Source organism: Haplochromis burtoni, unplaced genomic scaffold (assembly GCF_018398535.1).
Source record: "Haplochromis burtoni strain Fernald_Lab_line unplaced genomic scaffold, NCSU_Asbu1 Contig_454, whole genome shotgun sequence".
NCBI classification, from domain to species: Eukaryota; Metazoa; Chordata; class Actinopteri; order Cichliformes; family Cichlidae; genus Haplochromis; species Haplochromis burtoni.
Genome location: NW_024582815.1, coordinates 429,480 through 448,977, shown reverse-complemented (window position 1 = coordinate 448,977; position 19,498 = coordinate 429,480). Strand labels below are relative to the sequence as shown.

Here is a 19,498-nt window from a genome sequence, read left to right as displayed (position 1 = left end):
GTGAAGTGTGTGGCTCTTAAAAGAGCCGTTTGGTGGATTGGGGTGAAGGAGTTTAACCGCCGAAGCCGTACAGAGTGCGGCCCTGCCTCTTCAGAGCGTACACCACATCCATGGCGGTCACAGTCTTCCTCTTGGCGTGCTCAGTGTAGGTGACGGCGTCACGGATGACGTTCTCCAGGAACACCTTGAGCACACCGCGGGTCTCCTCTAGATCAGACCGGAGATACGCTTCACTCCGCCACGGCGAGCCAGACGGCGGATGGCGGTTTGGTGATGCCCAGGATGTTATCACGGAGAACTTTACGGTGACGCTTGGCGCCTCCTTTGCCGAGTCCTTTGCCACCCTTGCTTTTTTTTTTTAATCATTTTATTTAAATATCAAAATTCACAATACAAATACACATAATACAAGTACCATACACAAATTATTCACATCTTATTTTACATATTACAATAATAAAAGCTCCCACGGTAAGTCATTCCCTAATTTCATATCTCTCGTTTTTCTTCTTCTCAGCTCAGTACAATGTTTTTACATACGGTGAAACTACTTATCATTTTTTGTTCTATAACACCTTTAGCTCTTGTTTTCCATATGTGGACATTTATAATACACATCACCAACCAAAACAATCTTCTTTTATTTTCACTCATCTTTTCTTTAAACAAACCATATCTTACTGATTTTATATTATTTTCAATATTAAAACCTAGTTTTTCCATCCTCCTTCTTATTTCAACCGTCCTGTAACACGATATCAATAGATGATCAAGAGTTTCGTCTTCATCACAATTCTCCATAGGGCATTTCTTAGTAGTAACGAAGCAACTCCACAGAACCACAGCTCTTACTGGGAGACGTCCGACAGAGATAAGCCACACTGTATCTCTCATGTTCTCGGATATTACTTTGTCATATATGTTTTTAACTATTTTCTGATTTTCTTCTTTTTCCACAGCCTTATATTGTATCATACCTTCATTTTTTTTAGATTGATTTTATTATATATCTGTTTTGAGTTTAATTGTAAAAGATTTAAGCCATCCAATTTCCACTGATCCACAAGATCCCCAAACACAAGTTTAAAGTATGGCACTCTTCCACTCTTGACCGTTTTCATTCAAAGGTAAAATTTATTTGAATGAAATTATTGAGTTCAAACACTTTCTTTCTGAAAATGTAAATGTTAAAATCCTTTTCATTTTTTATTCATTTTTTAACTGGACAAAACTTGGGTTCAGTTTTAAAATGCTACATATAAAAACTCAAAGCCGCATATATTATTATTCAAATTAAAGCTACAGATATCTTTATTTTTAATTGATTTGTATCTCACTGTTAGGAGTGACAGCGGTGTTTGAGATGTGTATTTCTTTGTGCCCTCCTTTCCCTGTTAATGCCCTACCTGCCCACCTGGCAAATCTTTGCTAGACCCGCCCCTGCACAGTTACCAGCTGTCAGCTACATAGAAAAGGATCCTGGTGTTATTTAGTTGTTTTTACAGGTATTTTTACACATCGGCCAGTATCTGGCCAATCCACCACCTTTCACTGTTTATACCGTTACAAAAACAACAACAAAACCATTGGCCCGTAAAAACGAACAAATGCCCGGTATGCCCGATGGCCAGTCCAGTTAATTATAAGTGGGCTAAAGCAGTTAATTAAAAGTAGTCTAACATAAATGTAAATGCTGTGATTTGATTATTTTAATAAACCATGTAACTTGGATGGATTCGATGCTGGCGTGACCACAGTGCACACGTCTGCTGTTGCTCACAGTGGTCCAAGGGATGCTCAATGGGTTTGTGTGTTCGCTCAGACACATGAAAAATTAGAGATGGCTGATAGCGGACGAGAGTAGTTGTGTATTCGTGAGCTCCCGGCGGTAGGCCCAGGAATCTATCTTTATCCTGACTTGCCTTCATACAATTCTGGACCATAGCAAGAGGCAAAGTTACTAAAGAAACGTCTGTATGGCAAGTTATAATTTGCGACACTCAAAACTAAAGAAAACGGCCAAAACTACAGGACACCTGCACACATTGGCAACAAGAAATATGGCGGATGGGGAGGAGGAATTGCCAATTAGCAAATTACTCAATGCTATCAAAGAAACTAAAGAGGACCTCACGAAACATATTGACAAAAAAACGGCCGACATACAAATAACCCTGACGAAAATTGAATCCTCTCTTATGCGCTTTCCGAGCAGGTTGAGGAGATGGAGGCGCGAGTGAGCGCAAACGAAGACGACATTAAAGATACATACAACCGTGTCGATAAAATGGAGAAATTTACAATGCAACTCAAAGACAAAATTGACGACTTGGAGAACCGCAGCAGAAGATCCAACCTGAGGATACTGAACATCCCTGAGCAAGCAGAAGCTGTGGGATTTTTGGAGAAATTTATACCACAAATCCTGGGGAATGATAACTTCACCTCACACATTACCCTTGAAAGAGTACACCGCGTCGGGAAGAAGTCTGACAGACCACGGCCCCTCATTGCTAAGTTTCTGAACTTCAGAGACAAAGAGAAAGTCCTCCGACTGGCTAGAAGTAAGGGAGAGATGACATATGAGAATAAGAAAATATCTTTTTTCCCGGATTACAGCGCAGACCTGCAACGCAGAAGAGACGAGTTCCGTGACGTGAAACAGAGGCTGCGAGAGAAGGAGATTGAATATGCTCTGATGTACCCAGCGCAACTTCGCATCAGGCACCAGGGATCTATCAAAATTTTCCCCACTCCTGCTGAAGCACAACGTTATCTGAAAGATCTTCCGAGTGAGTAGACTAAAGTGATGTAATGTGATCTCAACAAAGCAATTCGCCCTTGTACTCTCAGATGAGAAGTCCTCCACTGTTAAATTTGGGGGTGGAGGTGAAATGAAGGGGGGGGGGGAAAGACTATAACATCAAGCATTGACATAGAAACTCTCCATCCTCCACTTCAAAGTCAAAGTCAACTTTATTTGTCAATTCTGCCACATGTACAGGACATACAGAGAATAGAAATTTCGTTACTCTCAAACCCTAGATGAAATAGCAAATGAGCATTTAAATATAAGAGAGTGATTAAAAAATGCAAATAAAATAATTAAAAAGTAAAAATTTAAATAAATACAATACAATTTAACAAGAAAGCTATGCAATATACAATATTCAGGTAAGGGTAAATGACATTGAGTGTAAACCAGGCAGAGTAGTGCAAATAGGCAAATAGTGCAAATGGAGATTTAGTAATATATGGTAAGAGATAGTGTAACAACAAAGTCTTATGAGGTAATGGCAGTCCAATGCTCCACAAAGTGACTGGTAACTGGTGCAGGCCAGTGAGTGAGTCAGAGTGTGTGTGTGTGTGTGTGTGACAGAGTTCAGTGAGACCATGGAGGAGAAGAGGGGAGAGGGGGCAGAATCGGGAGGGAGTTAAGCTTCCTGACAGCCTGATGGATGAAGCTGTCCTTCAGTCTGCTGGTCCTGGCCTGGAGACTCCGCAGTCTCCTCCCTGACGGCAGCAGCTTGAAGAAGCTTTGCATTGGGTGCGTGGGATCAGCCGCTATGCAAAGGGCTTTTTTAGTGAGACGGGTGCTGTAAATGTCCTGGAGGGAGGGGAGAGAGACACCAATGATCCTCTCTGCAGCTCTCACTATGCGTTGGAGGGTTCTATGACAGGACGCATTGCAGGCTCCAAACCACACAGTGATGCAGCTCGACAGGATGCTCTCGATGGTGCCTCTGTAGAAAGTGTACATGATGGGGGCTGGTGCTCCTGCTCTTCTTAGTTTGCGGAGAAAGAAGAGACGCTGCTGTGATTTCTTGTCAGACGAATTGGAGATATGATTTATAGTAATCCAGTATTTGATAACTAATATAAATATTTGCTCATTACTCAGTTAAAATAATGTGTACGAATTCATAAAAGTACAGATTTTGTGTTCATTTATGATTATGATATCAATCCCTTACTGGATGAGTGTGATTACATCTTGATCAACCAGTTTATTTGTCCCTTACACAGCTACGTTCTGTATCTAAATGTAAAAATTTAGTACTTTGCTGTAAATATTTCACCAAGGCTAAAGTTTCAACCTTAACAGCTGCCTGGGCCACCACTATTGTTTAGTTGAATTACCTACCTAATGTGGTTTTGTTATAGGGGTTTTATGAGGCAGGTTTTTATTTTAACGTTTTGGGGTTATGTATGGTCTCTTACCAAAAATTTTACTCATACTTACACAACTGTTCAGATAGCTCCCTGGTCTAGGCTGTATCTTACTATTATACCCATGTACAGAATTTCACCACATCGAAACTCAGAAAAGCAGGAATGTGTTCAGAAATCCCCAGAGTTTAATACATGACTACTTACCTGATCCATAGTTACATTTTTATATATATAATAAATAATAATAAAATAATATATTTAATCAATAATAAACATTAAATTAAGGGTCATCTAACTTGTATATCTTGGAATATTAGAGGGATTAATTCACCTATTAAGAGGAAAAAAATGCTGACATACTTAAAGAGGCAGAGTGTAGATGTCGCTTTTATCCAGGAGAGCCACCTCACAGACGCTGGAACATTTAAAATTACGAAGAGATTGGGTAGGCAATGTTTTTTACTCATCATATACTTCCAAAGCAAGAGGCGTTACCCTGCTTATTAATAAACACCTGAACTTTCAACTAAATTCAGTTGAAAAGGACAAAAATGGCAGATTCTTACTTGTAGATTGTGAAATAAATAGAAATAAGATAACTTCGGTAAATATATATGGGCCCAACTACGACTATCCTTTATTCTTTAACAACTTAATAATGAAAGTGGCTACAATTGAGGGCCAGTATATTGTGGGTGGAGACTTTAATTTGGTCCTAAACCCCTCTTTGGGTCGGTCCTCACCCAAAACAGCTTCACTATCCAAGGCAGCAACAGCACTGAACCAAGGTATGAAGGATATAGGCATAATTGATGTGTGGCGAAACCTCCATCCAGGCCAGAGGGACTTCTTTTTTTCACCAGTACATACTGTAATACACACTCTAGAATTGATATGTTTCTTGTACCACAAAATATGATGGCAACAGTGATAGATTGCTCCTACTTAGCAGCTACTTTCTCAGACCATAATCCCATTAAACTTTCCTGGGCCACCAATATGTCGCAAAGTGTAACCTACAGGTGGAGGTTTAAAAATTATATGCTAGGAGACTCTGATTTTATTTCATATATGAACACTAATATTGAAATATTCCTAGATGCCAATTCAAACTCCTCTTCACATGCCAATATTTGAGAAGCCCTCAAAGCCTATATGAGAGGTATGGTTATGTCATACGGTGCCAATAAGGTTAAAAAGGTCAGAGAGAAGATAACTAAATTGGAGATTGGCATTAAAAACTTGGAACAGGAATATATTGCTACCAAAAAGGAAGAATACCTCAATATATTAACAAAAATAAGGTTGCAATATGATAATTTATGCACCAGCAGAGCAGAAGCAGCCATGGCCAGAACTAGATATCACTACTACGAATTTGGAAACAAAACAAGTAAACTACTGGCCTGGCAAATTAAGAAAGAAACATCTGATAAATTTATACGGACAATATTAACGGAAGATGATAAACTTCTTGATGAATCAGCACTCATAAATGCAGAGTTTAAACGGTTCTATGAAGATCTGTATAAATCTGAGCAAGGGGTCGACAGCACTGCTGCAAAAAGATTTATAGATGGAATAACCCTTCCTAAATTACATAATGAGGACAAAGAACTGCTTGATGCAGATATATCTGAGATGGAGGTTCTTCGAGCCCTCAAGTGTTTACAAAATAATAAAACCCCTGGACCAGATGGATTTCCAGTTGATTATTATAAGGCTTTTTCTAATAAATTATTGACACCACTAACAAATATGATTAAAGAAGCTTTAGAAAATAATAAATTACCAGAATCATTGGAAATTGCAATAATCACATTATTGCCAAAACCGGGCAAGGACAAACAGAGATGTGACTCTTACAGACCCCTCAGCCTCTTAAATGCAGATTTTAAAATATTATCTAAAATAATTGCACTTAGATTGGAGGACATTATGCCTAAGATAATAAATGCCGACCAAACAGGCTTCATTAAAAACAGACATGGAGCAGATAATGTGCGGCGTTTGCTCCATATACTGAATACTGCTCAAAAAAACCAAGACCCACTGCTAATAATCTCCATGGACGCTAATAAAGCATTTGACAGGATTGAGCCAAACTTTCTATTTCAGGCAATGGAAGCCATGGGCTTCAGAGAAAAGTTCACCCGCTATGTTAGGACACTTTTTAATGCCCCCAGAGCCAATATCATAACAAATAATGTGCTTTCTGGCACTTTCTCTTTAACTAGAGGTTGCAGACAAGGTTGTCCAAGTTCCCCCTTGCTCTTTGCGATTGCGATCGAACCACTAGCAGTTGCCATCCGTACTAATGCCTCCATATCTGGAATCAAATTCGGCACAAGTGAACATAAACTTTCTCTATACGCAGATGACCTCCTACTGTATATAACGGACCCTCTTAAATCAATTCCCTCTTTAATGAAGTGTCGTAAAGAATACAGTGCAGCCTCAGGATACAAGTTAAACTATACCAAAAGTGAGATTATGTCATTAAATATACAAGATAGCCGTATTAGAGCTCTTACTGACCCATTACAGTGGTGTAATAATGGATTTACATATTTGGGTATACAAATTGGTAAATCCGAGGATCAAATATTCAAATTAAATCGCATCAAACTGTTGGAGCAAACCAAACTTAATATTCAGAGATGGATGGATTTTCCATTATCTCTTATAGGGAGAATTAATGTTGTTAAAATGAACATTTTGCCTAAGTTTATCTACTTATTTCAATGTCTCCCTACAAATGTTCCTAAAAGTTTCTTCAAAGAGCTAAACAAACTCATAACTTCTTTCATATGGCAAAAGAAAAATCCAAGAGTCAAACTCTCCTCACTACAGGCCCCATATTCAAGGGGAGGACTTAATTTACCAAACTTTAGGAACTATTATCTTGCCTCCCAGTACCGATCAATTTGGATCTGGCTACATGCAGAGAGGAGTGAGGTTCGATGGGTTCCAATAGAACAACATGAGGTGAACCCCAATTAAAAGATGTTCTATTTTTAGGTACAAAAAAATGTCTATCCAAGCTCACAAACAATTTGATAATATTAAACACCTTCTGCGCCTGGCAGGAATCCCACTCACTTCTGAAAATAAATATCTCTTTTCTTAGAAGGACACCCTTATGGGCCAACCCTGATCTCTCTCATCATATTGCTGATCCAATATTGCGGGGATGGAAGGACAGAAATATTCAAACTGTTGCCAACTTATACAATAATGATACATTTATTGACTTTCAACAACTAAAGGAACAATTCAAACTCCCAGGACAAAATTTCTTCAAATTCCTACAAATAAGAGATTGGGTCAAAGAGAAATCCAATCCTAAAGAAACTCCTCTTGAAACGCATCTTTGCACCAAACCATGGAAGTCAATAAAAGGAATAGCATCTTCTATATACACTATTATCAATGAAAAGTTACCTGACTATAATAAAGCGTCTTTAAAAAGAAAATGGGAGACAGACCTGGGCTATGTCTATGAAGAGGTAGAATGGCACCATTTCTTGGAACAGGCACAGACCATGTTAATTTCTACAAATCACAGGCAAATGCAATTTAATATATTTCATAGGATATATTATACCCCTTATAGGTTACATAAAATTGATATTAATTACTCCCCCAATGTTTGAGATGTAAGGTGACAGATGGTGATCTCCTCCACATGCTGTGGAATTGCCCAGTGATAGAAGAGTTCTGGAGACGGGCCATTGAAATAATCTCAAGGGTAATGGGGATCCAAATCGAACTGGACCCAAAACTATGGATTCTAGGTGACACAGGTGACACATTCTATAAATGTGAATTATCATAAGAAATATTTTATTTTACTTGCGAGTACTGCAGTGAAAAAATGTATTCTGCTACATTGGAAATCTGAAAACTCTCCAACACTGAGACACTGGATTAATGAGCTAGCGTCCTACTGCACACCTGAGAAGATATTGCATAGTGTAAAAGGGAAATATGGAACCTTCGAAAAAATTTGGGGCCCCTTCCTGTCAGTACTACCGTCTTTGGACCTAACAGATCATAGAGATGACGCAAATCCCCCTGGGTCTGCCTTGAGTTGATCCCCGGTTAGGCCCTTCTGACTTGATTTCCTGAATGCTGTAGTTTTATCTTGTGGGATGTTGATTCCTGTGTATGAGAGTTTCTATAGATAGGTGTAAATATGGGCTGTCTGGATACACGAATGTGATGAGGTTGAGAGCCATACGGGGTAAAGGGGTGGGGGGATGGTGGGAGGGGTTCACATGATGTGTTTTCTGTTTTGCTCAATTTTTTTTTTGAATTCTTTGTTCTTTGTTTGTTTGTGTGTTTGTTTTAAATTTCTGTAATTACCAATATTGTCGTCATTATTATTATTATTATTATTATTATTATGATGATGATGATGCCTGTATTTTCTGTGTTTGGTTTTCAGATGTTTGAGGTTATCCTTGAAAGGCATAGATACAAGAGTGTGCACCTGGGAGTGCTTCTGTGGTCACAATGGCCTGCCATGCTGTTGTTATTTGATGATACTTGCTCTGTCCCATAGTTGTGAGTTTTCTGTTTGTTTGTTTTTTGTTTTTGTTTGTTTTTTTTCTTTCTTGCTTTGTGTGTCTGTTTGTTTTGTTTTTTTTGTTCGTTTCCAATTTAAAAATGAAAATAAAGCTTAGAAAAAAAAAGACACATGAAAAATTAGAGGGAACATTGAGCCCAGTGGCGGAGCAGGGGGGTGGCTTACTGGGCTTAAGCCCGGGTTGTTTTGTCAGAAGCCCGGGGTCTTTTGGAGTGTAATTTCTTCATAGTTAGATGCCTGGCTGACAACTGTATAAAACAAAAACAACACACAATATTCGAAGCACATAGTGCACACTGTGGGAATTTACGACTGTGCGTAAATCCCCCCTGATATTGGTATGATCCGAGCTCAGACACTAAGTGACTGAGCGAGGGGGCGGGGCAGCTGCTGCTTGCAAGTGAGCTGTTGGAGAAAGGAGCCAGGCAGACAGAGGAGAACTGAAGTTTGACCAGGTACCAAAGCAAATCATTTGTACTGTACAAATAATGTAAATATGACGGTGTATCACAAAAGATTGATATCAAACTGATCACTTGACCCATATTACGTTACTTGCTCTTCAAGTGAATCAACAAATGGCGAAATGAAAAGCCAAACAAAAACAATGCTGTTTCTTTAGAGAGTCTTAGCTTACATGTGTGTTTATTTCATATTTTCAGTTATTACCCTCCATGGCTAAATAAAGTAATGCACTGATATACAAGAATGGACATAAGGGGCTTCTTTCAAAGAAAAAACTCTGGTAGATGTTATTTTATATATTATGCTTTGTATGTTGTTCAGTATACTTCTATGCAAAACAAGAGGAACTTCAATACACAGCAGTATATTCACAGTTGAAACCAGATATTTACATACACTTTATGGAAAACACAAGAACATTTTTTACTGTACAACATCAATTTAGAGTAAACGTTTTGGTTAAATAAATACTGAAATATATTTTGAATTAGTTAAATGTCAGAATAAAGAGAGACAAAGCTGTCTATTTTTTATCACTTTCATCAAATTTAGGAGTACATATACACTAAGTTTATTGTTAATTAATAAGAAAACTCCAGACGATTCCATTCTGAGCTGAAGAAGCTTCTGATAGGTTAGTAGAGACCATGTGAGTAAATTGGTGGCACAGCTGTGGATGCATATAAGGCAAAACACAGAGCCTGTTTCTTTGACATGGGAAAATCAAGAGATGTCAACCAAAACACCAGGAAAAGAACTGTGGAGCTCCATAAGTGTGGCTCAATTTTGAATACAATTTGGTGCCATTTGCTATTAAGAAATACAGATAGTTTCTCTCTTTACTCTTAAAGTTAACAAATATGTTTTTTATATTCATCAACCTAAAAAAATAAACATTTAGTCTGATTTGATATTACAATTAAAAAGTGTGTTTTTATCTGAATATATATCTGTATATTTGATGATGTTGGTGTTTGGCTTGATTGTCAGCACAAAGAGGGAGAGAGAGGAACAGAGAGGGAGATGGAGAATGAGGACAGAACAGAGATGAACAAGAGCAGGTGAGACACATGTTAGTCAAATGGTCGTTTGCCAAAAGTATCACCGTATCATAGGTCCTCATGTATCTTGTACCTAGTGTTTCTTTTTAGGTTTGTTATTTTTCAAATTCTATATTTATTAAGTTATGCAGGCTTGTTTGCACAACAAGGCTAAATAATTATATAAACTTTACTCAATCTAAATAGTGTACTTTGGTAGAATTAAAAAATAAGTGTAGTGCAGGTCTATGATGATTTTTAGTGTTACTATCATCTAGTTCTGATTCTGGTTCTGTCTTGGTTAAATCCCAAGTAGTCCTGATTTTGAACTGTTGTAGTCCTGTTTTAATTCCAGATCAGTTCTGGGTCTGGTTGAATTGGGCTTTAGTCCTCGTGTCTTGATACAGCCTCGACTTTGTTCTGCCTTGCTGCTTAATTAAAAAAGTAGTTTAAGGTGTCCTGCACATGTGATATATATTTTTCCCTATATGAAGTCATTCTTTCAATCTTACAGTCATTTGAACCCCCCTCCCACATGCATACTACCCTTTAGGGCCAAGCCCCGGGTGTATCAAATGTCTCCCTCCGCCTCTGATTGAGCCTCATTCTCTTTGCTTTCTCACAACAGGACGTCATCCCATTTTAAAGTGTGGGATCATGCAAAGTCCATCATTAGCTTGAGTGATACCGATCATTTAACCACATTCAGTAATACACTTGCCCATAGACTTACACAATGCTGGCTTGATACCAGTGAAGAGCAGTGTGTGCATTTGGATCTGAAATAAAAGGACATTAAAATGAATGCTACAACTGGTAACTGCATGCTATTTTTTTTGTGGTCATTAGCAGCGCATCTACATTTCACAACAGTTTTTGCTTCAGTTCGTACCAGTACACCTCACGCAGGTCACCATGTGAAGCATAGACAGTATTTTTTCATGTATTTGTGTGAGACATTGACTACTTGGGTAGATATATTTGTACTTTCTAAAGTTTTTTGTAATGCTAAATTGTTTCAAATTAAATAGTATTTAAAATGTGTCCAATATTATTATTATTATTAATAATAGTATTAATTTTAAGATTGTGTCAAAAAACAAATAAGACATTAAATCAACTTGTTTTCTGATAAAACTAATTGGTGTGATATTTGATATTCATATATCATATATCATAGCATCATCAGTACACTGTAAATTTTAATTGCTCCAGCAAAAATAGACATGTAGGTGCATTTTAATGAAATGTTGTTTCCTATCTAACTCCCCCCCCCCCTCTTCTTCTCCACACAAGCCTCAAACAACACTTTAAGCAGCGTGTCAGATAACTCTTCTTCCTCTGCCTTTGACTGCGTTATGTCAAGCACTGGGATTTCCATAATTATTGCTTTTCTCATCACCAAGATATTTGTTACCCTTTGTCTCTCCATCCTCATCCTCTATGTGGCTTACCAACGATGGCAGCGGGAGTCTTTGGCAACAACAAGTCACTCTGATATTTTTACCTATAATGTGACTGCCTCTGAACTAATATTTGTGTTGGGGGCTGCTGCTTTCTTATGTGGCATATACACTAATAGCCCAGTGTTGCTTCAGTTTGGGATGTATTCAATTTCTACAGTCTTCCCAGGAGAGATATTCTTTAACATTGTGACATGCATGGAGCGCTATCTTGCTGTTGTTCACCCCATCACCTATATGGGGCTGAGACATTCGGGTGGGGTCAGGATCAGAAACATCTGCATTGGGTGTGTGTGGTTAATGTGCTTTACTTGGATTGGAGTAACAGCTCTATATTACCCTGATGTTCCCTATATTCTATACTTCTCTGTGATGGCGGCCACATTAATTATCATCTCTTTTTGTAGCCTCTCTGTTCTCTGAGTTCGGATTCGTCCAGGTCCAGGGGAAATGGGAGCAAACAGGGAGAAGATTGATCATTCAAAACAGAAAGCTTTCTACACCATCACAGCAATAATGATAGTGCTGTTGGTGTCTTTTCTAGGAATGCTTGTTACAGTTGGTCTGACTAACTCAAATCTGTTACATAACACAGACAGGTGTGTCATTTTCTTGTCTTATAACTGGTACAATTTGCCCATGAGTCTGATTTTACCTCTATTATTTCTACACAGAGCAGGAAAACTATCCTGTAGCTGTTCCAGCAAGAATTAAAAATAAACAAAATAGGCAATCACAAAAACAATAATAGGTGGAATTTAAGCAGAAGTGTTCGATTTGTGAAAAGTGTGATTTTCCTGTGTCAGTTTGTGTTGCTCTTTCTAAATACTGTGTTAAGTAGCAGGATTCAATTTGAGTCAAACTTTGTGCACCAACCTAATTCATAGTGATGTGTCGGTCGCGAACGAAATGGCTTTTAGAGCCAGATCTTTGATGTGAACAACGCGAGCGGACTCCTTATCGCGAGTCGTGGGGTTTTTTTTTTTTCTTTCTCTCTCTCACACTTTTTTTCCGCTTCACTCCGCATGCGAGCCTTGTGCTTTGCGCTGGGCAGAGGGGGGAGGGGCGGTAGTTACACTCACAGTAGCACAGGAACAGAGCGGGAGGGAGAGAGAGAGAAAGAGAGCCAGGGACAACAACGTCACATTAGAAAGGTATAGTAATCATCCACAACTATTTTCAGTTGCGGATGATAAAGGATTCAGAAAGTTTATTCATGCAGGTCCATATGACAGAGAATATGCATCTTCTTTTTGTTTTCATATTTTAATTTATATTTAATTGTGTTGTGGTTTGCAGTGTTTTGTGTTGTTTCATTTAAATTTGTTTAAAAGGAAAAAGCTGAAAATTTAAATAGTTAAAAGTTGAAATGTGAATAGTTGGTTTTTGTATTATATGATTTATTTATTACATTTTATGTGGAGTGAATAAATAAAAGTATATTACGATGTGTCTGTGAACTCTCAGTATCCAGGTCATCGTAGTCAAAGGAGCTTGCAAAGAAAAGCGTCTGGATTCTTTAAGTTGCTTGAAGACGTTTCACCTCTCATCTGAGAAGCTTCTTCAGTTCTAAGGTCAAATGGTGGATAGTCCCACTAGGTTTAAATCTGGGACTCCCTACCATTTGACCTTAGAACTGAAGAAGCTTCTCGGATGAGAGGTGAAACGTCTTCAAGCAACTTAAAGAAGTCCAGACGCTTTTCTTTGCAAGCTCCTTTGACTATACTTACGATGGCCCCAAGAGACAAAGCATGTACCAACTCCAAAACATGTACAAACTCCGAAACACATAAAAATTCAGAAGCACGTAAAAACTCCAAAACACGTACAAAAGACAATAGAAGTGCTCCAGGATGCTAGGGGCAGTGTTGAGCTTTTGTTCATAGAGGCTACACAAGCCAGCAAGTACCAACGACCGGATTTGGTGTGTGGTAGTAACAGGTAAATGAACATTTTTTTAAATTATTTGAATATATATGAGTGCTTGTGTATAAATACACAAACAATAAACATATGCTTTCAATTGTGTAATTTAAGTGACCTAGGTAGCTCTGTTTTGGAAGTTCAGTAAACGCAAGAAATGTGTTTTGGAGTTTGTACGTGCTTTTTGGAGTTTGTATGTGCTTTGTCTCTAGGGGCCACTGTACATATTTATATATAAACATATATAAATAACACCACTTTTTTTACATTAGTAATTCCTTTTGTGCATAATTTATATTATTGTTAATAATAAATTAATTAAAGCTACAAAACAACCTGAAGAGCCGGTTTGGAGCCGAAAGAGCCGGCTCTTTTTAGTGAGCCGAGCCGAAAGAGTCGGTTCTCTAAAAAGAGCCGGAAATCCCATCACTACTAATTCAATTAAAATATGGACCTCACTGAAATTAAATGAAATAATAGCAGGTATAGAAAAAAAAATAACTGTAACGCCTGCAGTGTGAAATAATTGCATGAAACTGAAGTGTTCACTAAACCTTCTGACAAAAAAATAAATGTATTAAATTACATTAAGTTAAATTAAATATCAATTGCATATGACTTTTAATTTGTATGATTTTTGTTACATTTGGCATTTTTGTGCAGTTTATCACTCACGGCAGTACTGCCTGTGTCTGATGTATACAACAGGTTTTTCAGGAAAAAAGTCACAATGGTGATCTCAAAACTTGATGTATCACACATGATGCACTTGGCTTTAAGGTGAAGTTATACGTTAAATAAAGAGTAGCACATCTGTTAAATTAAAGGACAAGTTTTTAACTTTCAGATTTAAATATAAATTCAGAGTTACTGTGTGCACAGAAAAACAATCAGAAAAACAATCAGAAAATCTCATAAAAATCATTACTGAATTAATCTCTTTTTGTGGTCAGTTTATGTTTATTTGAATAAAAACATTGTCTTTAAGCTTGTATGAAACCTTTCAGGTGCATTTGATCTATTATCTATTTTGCATGTCTTGTCATCACAGCCTATTCTGTATTATAATTGTGTTGCATTAAAACTTGAAAAGTAAACTTATAACATGTGTGCCTTTTCATGAACTTCTTCTGTCAAATGCATAAATGCAGACTTTTAATCCAACATCCATCCTGTATATATACTAAATCTGTATATATGATCATAAATGTGAGAAAGAAATGTCCAAAACGATAATATCGTGTCTTTAATATATATGTGTTTTGTATCCTATTGATGGTATAAGACATACTGTATTCCTAGCAACAAAAATACCATCTCTATGGCAACTGTATGCAGCCCCTCAGTTGTTTTTAATGTCAGGTTTTTGATTAGCAGTAGTACTGCAGGTTGAAGTTGAAGTAGTGGCCATTTGATTCACAGTAACCTTCATTTGCTTAAACAAACGAAACCATCACACCTGGCTGGGAACGAACGTGGAGAAAATTTGTTTAATTCAGAGAACACTTGATTTTACACGTTCACAGTCAGCAAAGAGCACACATTATGGAAACGTAGTCAAATTCTCTAAATGCTTGGTTTAAGTCAATATGAACAAACACCAGGCTTTATTTAGAGGTCATTTAGAGGGGATTCTGTCAAACAGCAAGTCTGTTTATATAGTTAAGAACTGGCATTCCAGTAAAGATGACTGTTCATGCTCATTATGAAATGTACATTATGTAAACTGCCATGTTTTCATTCAAATTTTCCAGTCTTTGGTATTTAAATTATTAGGTGAATGTTGGAGTCAAGCTTATTTAACAACAGCATTAAAAATAGGAATTTTTTGCTTTTTCTAAAAGATGCGTTCAAAAGAAAATGTATCCTACTTAAGTTTGTTTTAAGTAAAGTTCACATTTTAGCTACATTTGATGTTTTTAGTCTTTCAGATGAATCTCATGTGTTTAATCATCCTATAAATGAAGATGTATTTATAAGTATGTACTTCGGTTAAAAGGAAATCATCTTTTTTTCTTGGTCAAAGAAATAATGGAAATATAAATGTAATTAATATAGTGAATGAGAAATGCAGTTTGAGTAATGAAAAGGTTTGTTCTAATGTCAGGATTTTTTGTGAGTGGACATGATCCAGCTTTGACCTTGTCAGATTAATGTTTGTGTGTGGCTGCAGGAATCATGCCAACCCATCATACAAAATTCCAGGTCCACAAAGCACATGTAGACTGGTTGGGCAAACTCCCATGCACGCTCAAGTATCCTTGAGAGGATGAAGAGCTCGTCCAGTGTTCCACAACCAGGGCCAAAACCACATTGTTCCTCCTCTATCCAAGGCTTGACTAATGAACGGACTCTCCTTTCCAGCACCCTGGCATAGACTTCCTAGGGAGACTGAGGAGTGTGATTCCCCTATAGCTGGAATTCTTAAAAATTCTTAAAGATGGGAACCACCACCCCGGTCTCCTAATCCAGAGGGACTACCCCTGATCAACACTCAACATTGTAGAGGCGTGTCCACCAAGACAGCCCTAAAACATCCAGAGCCTTGAGGAACTCGGGGCAGACCTCATCCACCTCAGGGGCTCTGCCACCAAAGAGTTGTTTATCTGCCTCAGTGACTTCACCCCTAGTTACCGGGGTCCCGCCCTGGAGCCAGGCCCAGGGAGGGTGCCCGAGGGCGAGGGTCTGGTGGACGGGCCTTAGTCCATGTGACCTGGGTCCAATGGACTTTAAGGTTTTTAAAGTTTTTGTTACATTGCTCACAAAAATTTGTACTGTTATTAAGAAATGATCAGACAAAAGAGGGCTTTCAGAAAATGTAAAAGATCAAGAGCAGGGGTTCTTAACCTTTTTACCTCAGGTCCGACTTTTCCACTACAAAGTGGCCCGGGGCCCATTCAGATATTAACACTGCGTTGAATATATTGGTGTTGCATTTGGTTTGATTTATATTTAATAGGTAAATCAAGTCTAGTTAATTTCAACGGCTAAAACCTTGTCAAATAAGCATGATGATGAAATGATACAATGTAACAATCCCAAACTCATTTATTTATTATGTGTACTTGAACCTGGACATAAAACAAAATGCCAAACAGGTTAACAATTCATGAAAAAAATCAAACTGCAAGTAGAAATTCAAAGGCATCTAAAAGCTGCAGGATAGTAGCTCTCGAGGACTGGGATTGGGCAGCCCTGCACTTGAGCCTGTCTCTGAGACACAAACATTTCGAGTCTGGGTGGAATGGAGGAAAGGCTCACTCTCAGAGTAGCTTTCAGTGTTGCTCTGAGTCTGTTTTGGGCTTTGGTCTTGGTTGTGGCCACAATGGAAAATCCTGATTCACACGGATATGTGGTGAACGGGAGCAGGAGTTTCACAGTTCTTAGTGCCAGACATGGGTACTCCTTTGAGAAAGGAATCCAGAAGGAGCTCAGGTCCGGTTTCCCCCACTGCAACATTAAAGTGCTGTCAGTGGAAACTTCTAGTAGCTGGGATTCCAGATGTGAGGGCAAAGCAACATCATTTTCAGTAGGATGCATGGAAAATGTGTCCAAATTCCACATATGTCCTTCTCTGGGAAACTCAGGGTTTTTAAAAAAGCATTTTAAAAATCAGTTTATTAAATTGGAATTCACACAAGAATTTACAAATGCAGAATTTATTTTACAACTGAGAATGAGAATGGTTAGGCTGGTGTAGAAAATTGCTGCAACACCGCCCCCTCAGCCTGTGTTTCGAAGTTTCTGGTAGTTAGAATGACTCGGTGTTGTTCATTCATTTAAACTAACATAATCATCCTGTTGCAACCAGGTTTCTGCAAGGCAGAGTAAGTTGATTTGTTGATCAATTATTAAGTCATGCACTAATAGGTGCAGATGTGGATACTGTATTGTTCTTTCTTTGTGATTTTTCATATTTAAGTTTTTGGTTTTTTTTAGTTTGTTTTTTCTCTCTGTAGAAGCGGACACAGTCTCTAAGGGGATGGGGTTTTGGGGGGATAGCAAGGAGAGAAAAGCTGCAGAGAGGCATGTAGGACTGCAACTCTGCTTCATGGTCCCAAAAATGTCGCTCCTCGTCCGATTGGGAAGGGGACCAGAGAAAAAGACAGTGTGGACAACACACTGGATAATGAACAATGTACACAATCAAAAACAACCTGCAGGTCCAGCAGCCAACAGATGCCGTCACATTTTACAGTGTGGGATCATGCAAAGTCTATCACTTGTTTGATTGATGCCCATCTTTATACCACATTCAGTAATACATTTGCACATCCTTACATACTGTTGGCTGGATGTCAGTGAAGAGCAACGTGTGTGTTTGGATTAAAACAATACTAAAAGGAGAACAACAAATAGTAAGATGGGATTATTATTATTTTTATTATTTTTTTATTGCTATGTGCATTTTCAATGGTCATTAAAAGATGTCAGTGCCAGGTCTCTCTTGGAAATGAGATTTTTAATCTCAATGAGATTTTTACCTGGATAAATAAAGGATTAATAAATGTCAGGGACACCTCTATATTTCATGTGGATTTTTGCTTCAGTTAGCACCAGTTACACCTCAGGCAGGTCACCATTTAAAGCATAGACAGTATTTTTGGTGTATTTATCTGAGACATTGTTTACTTTGGTAAATTTCTTTAATTAGATGTCCCAACTAACAGTTTTCCTTTTTTGTCTCCACACAAGCCCCAAACACCCCATTAAGCAACATGTCAGATAACTCGTCTTCCTCTGCCTTTGACTGTGTTACCTCAAGCATTGGGATTTCGATGGACACTTCTTTTCTCGTCACCAAGATATTTGTTGTACTTTTTCTCTCTGTACTCATCCTCTACATGGCTTACCAACGATGGCAGCAGCAGTCCTTGGCAGCAACAACTCACTCTGACATTTTCACCTATCATATGACTGCTATTGAATTGATATATGTATTAGGGGCCATTGCTTACTTATGTGGCATATACACCAGTAACTCAGTATTACTTCAAATGGGGATCCATTCACTTTCTATTGTCTACCCTGCAGAGATATTCTTTAACACTGTGACATGTGTGGAGCGCTACCTGGCTGTTGTTCACCCCATCACCTATATGGGGCTGAGACAGTCGGTTGGGGTCAGGATCAGAAACATCTGCACTGGATGTGTGTGGTTGATGTGCTTTGGTTGTCTTGGAGCAGCAGTTTTGTGTTACCCTAATGTTCCCTATGTTCTATATTTCTGTCTGATGATGGCATCGTTAATTATCATGTCTTTTTGTAGCCTCTCTGTTCTCTGTGTTCTGATTCGTCCAGGTCCAGGAGAAATGGGAGCAAAAATATCGAAGGTTGATCATTCAAAACAGAAAGCTTTCTACACCATCACAGCAATAATGATAGTACTGTTGGTGTGTTTTCTAGGAATGCTTGTTATATTTGGTCTGTATAATTCAAATCTGTTACGTAACACAGAGAGATGTTTCCTTTTATTGTCTGTTGATTGGTTCACTCTGCCCATCAGTCTGATTTTACCTCTATTGTTTCTACACAGAGCAGGAAAAGTGCCTTGCAGCTTCAATAACGTCTAACAATGGTAAAAAGCAGGGAGCAGGGATAGCTCAGTAGGTAAAGTGGTTGCCCCATTAGAGAATGGCCGGCTGTTTGAATCCACCAAATGGCTACCCTGAGGTAACCTTGACCAAAGGAACCATTTCTACACACTGCTCGTGGATTGGTAGCTGTCCACTGAATGAATGGGTTAAATGCAGAGGACTACAAATATTCTCACGTGTGGAACTATAAGGGCTTTAAAATATATACATAAAAGAGTAATGACAAAGCTGGAGGTTCTTAGCTCT

General features: G+C 38.2%; 1 pseudogene; it reads right to left on the bottom strand.

Annotated features, from left to right (window-relative positions):
* Positions 1-28: 28 nt before the first annotated feature.
* On the bottom strand, positions 29-356 carry LOC121812174 (annotated as a pseudogene).
* Between the last annotated feature and the right edge of the window lie 19,142 nt (positions 357-19,498).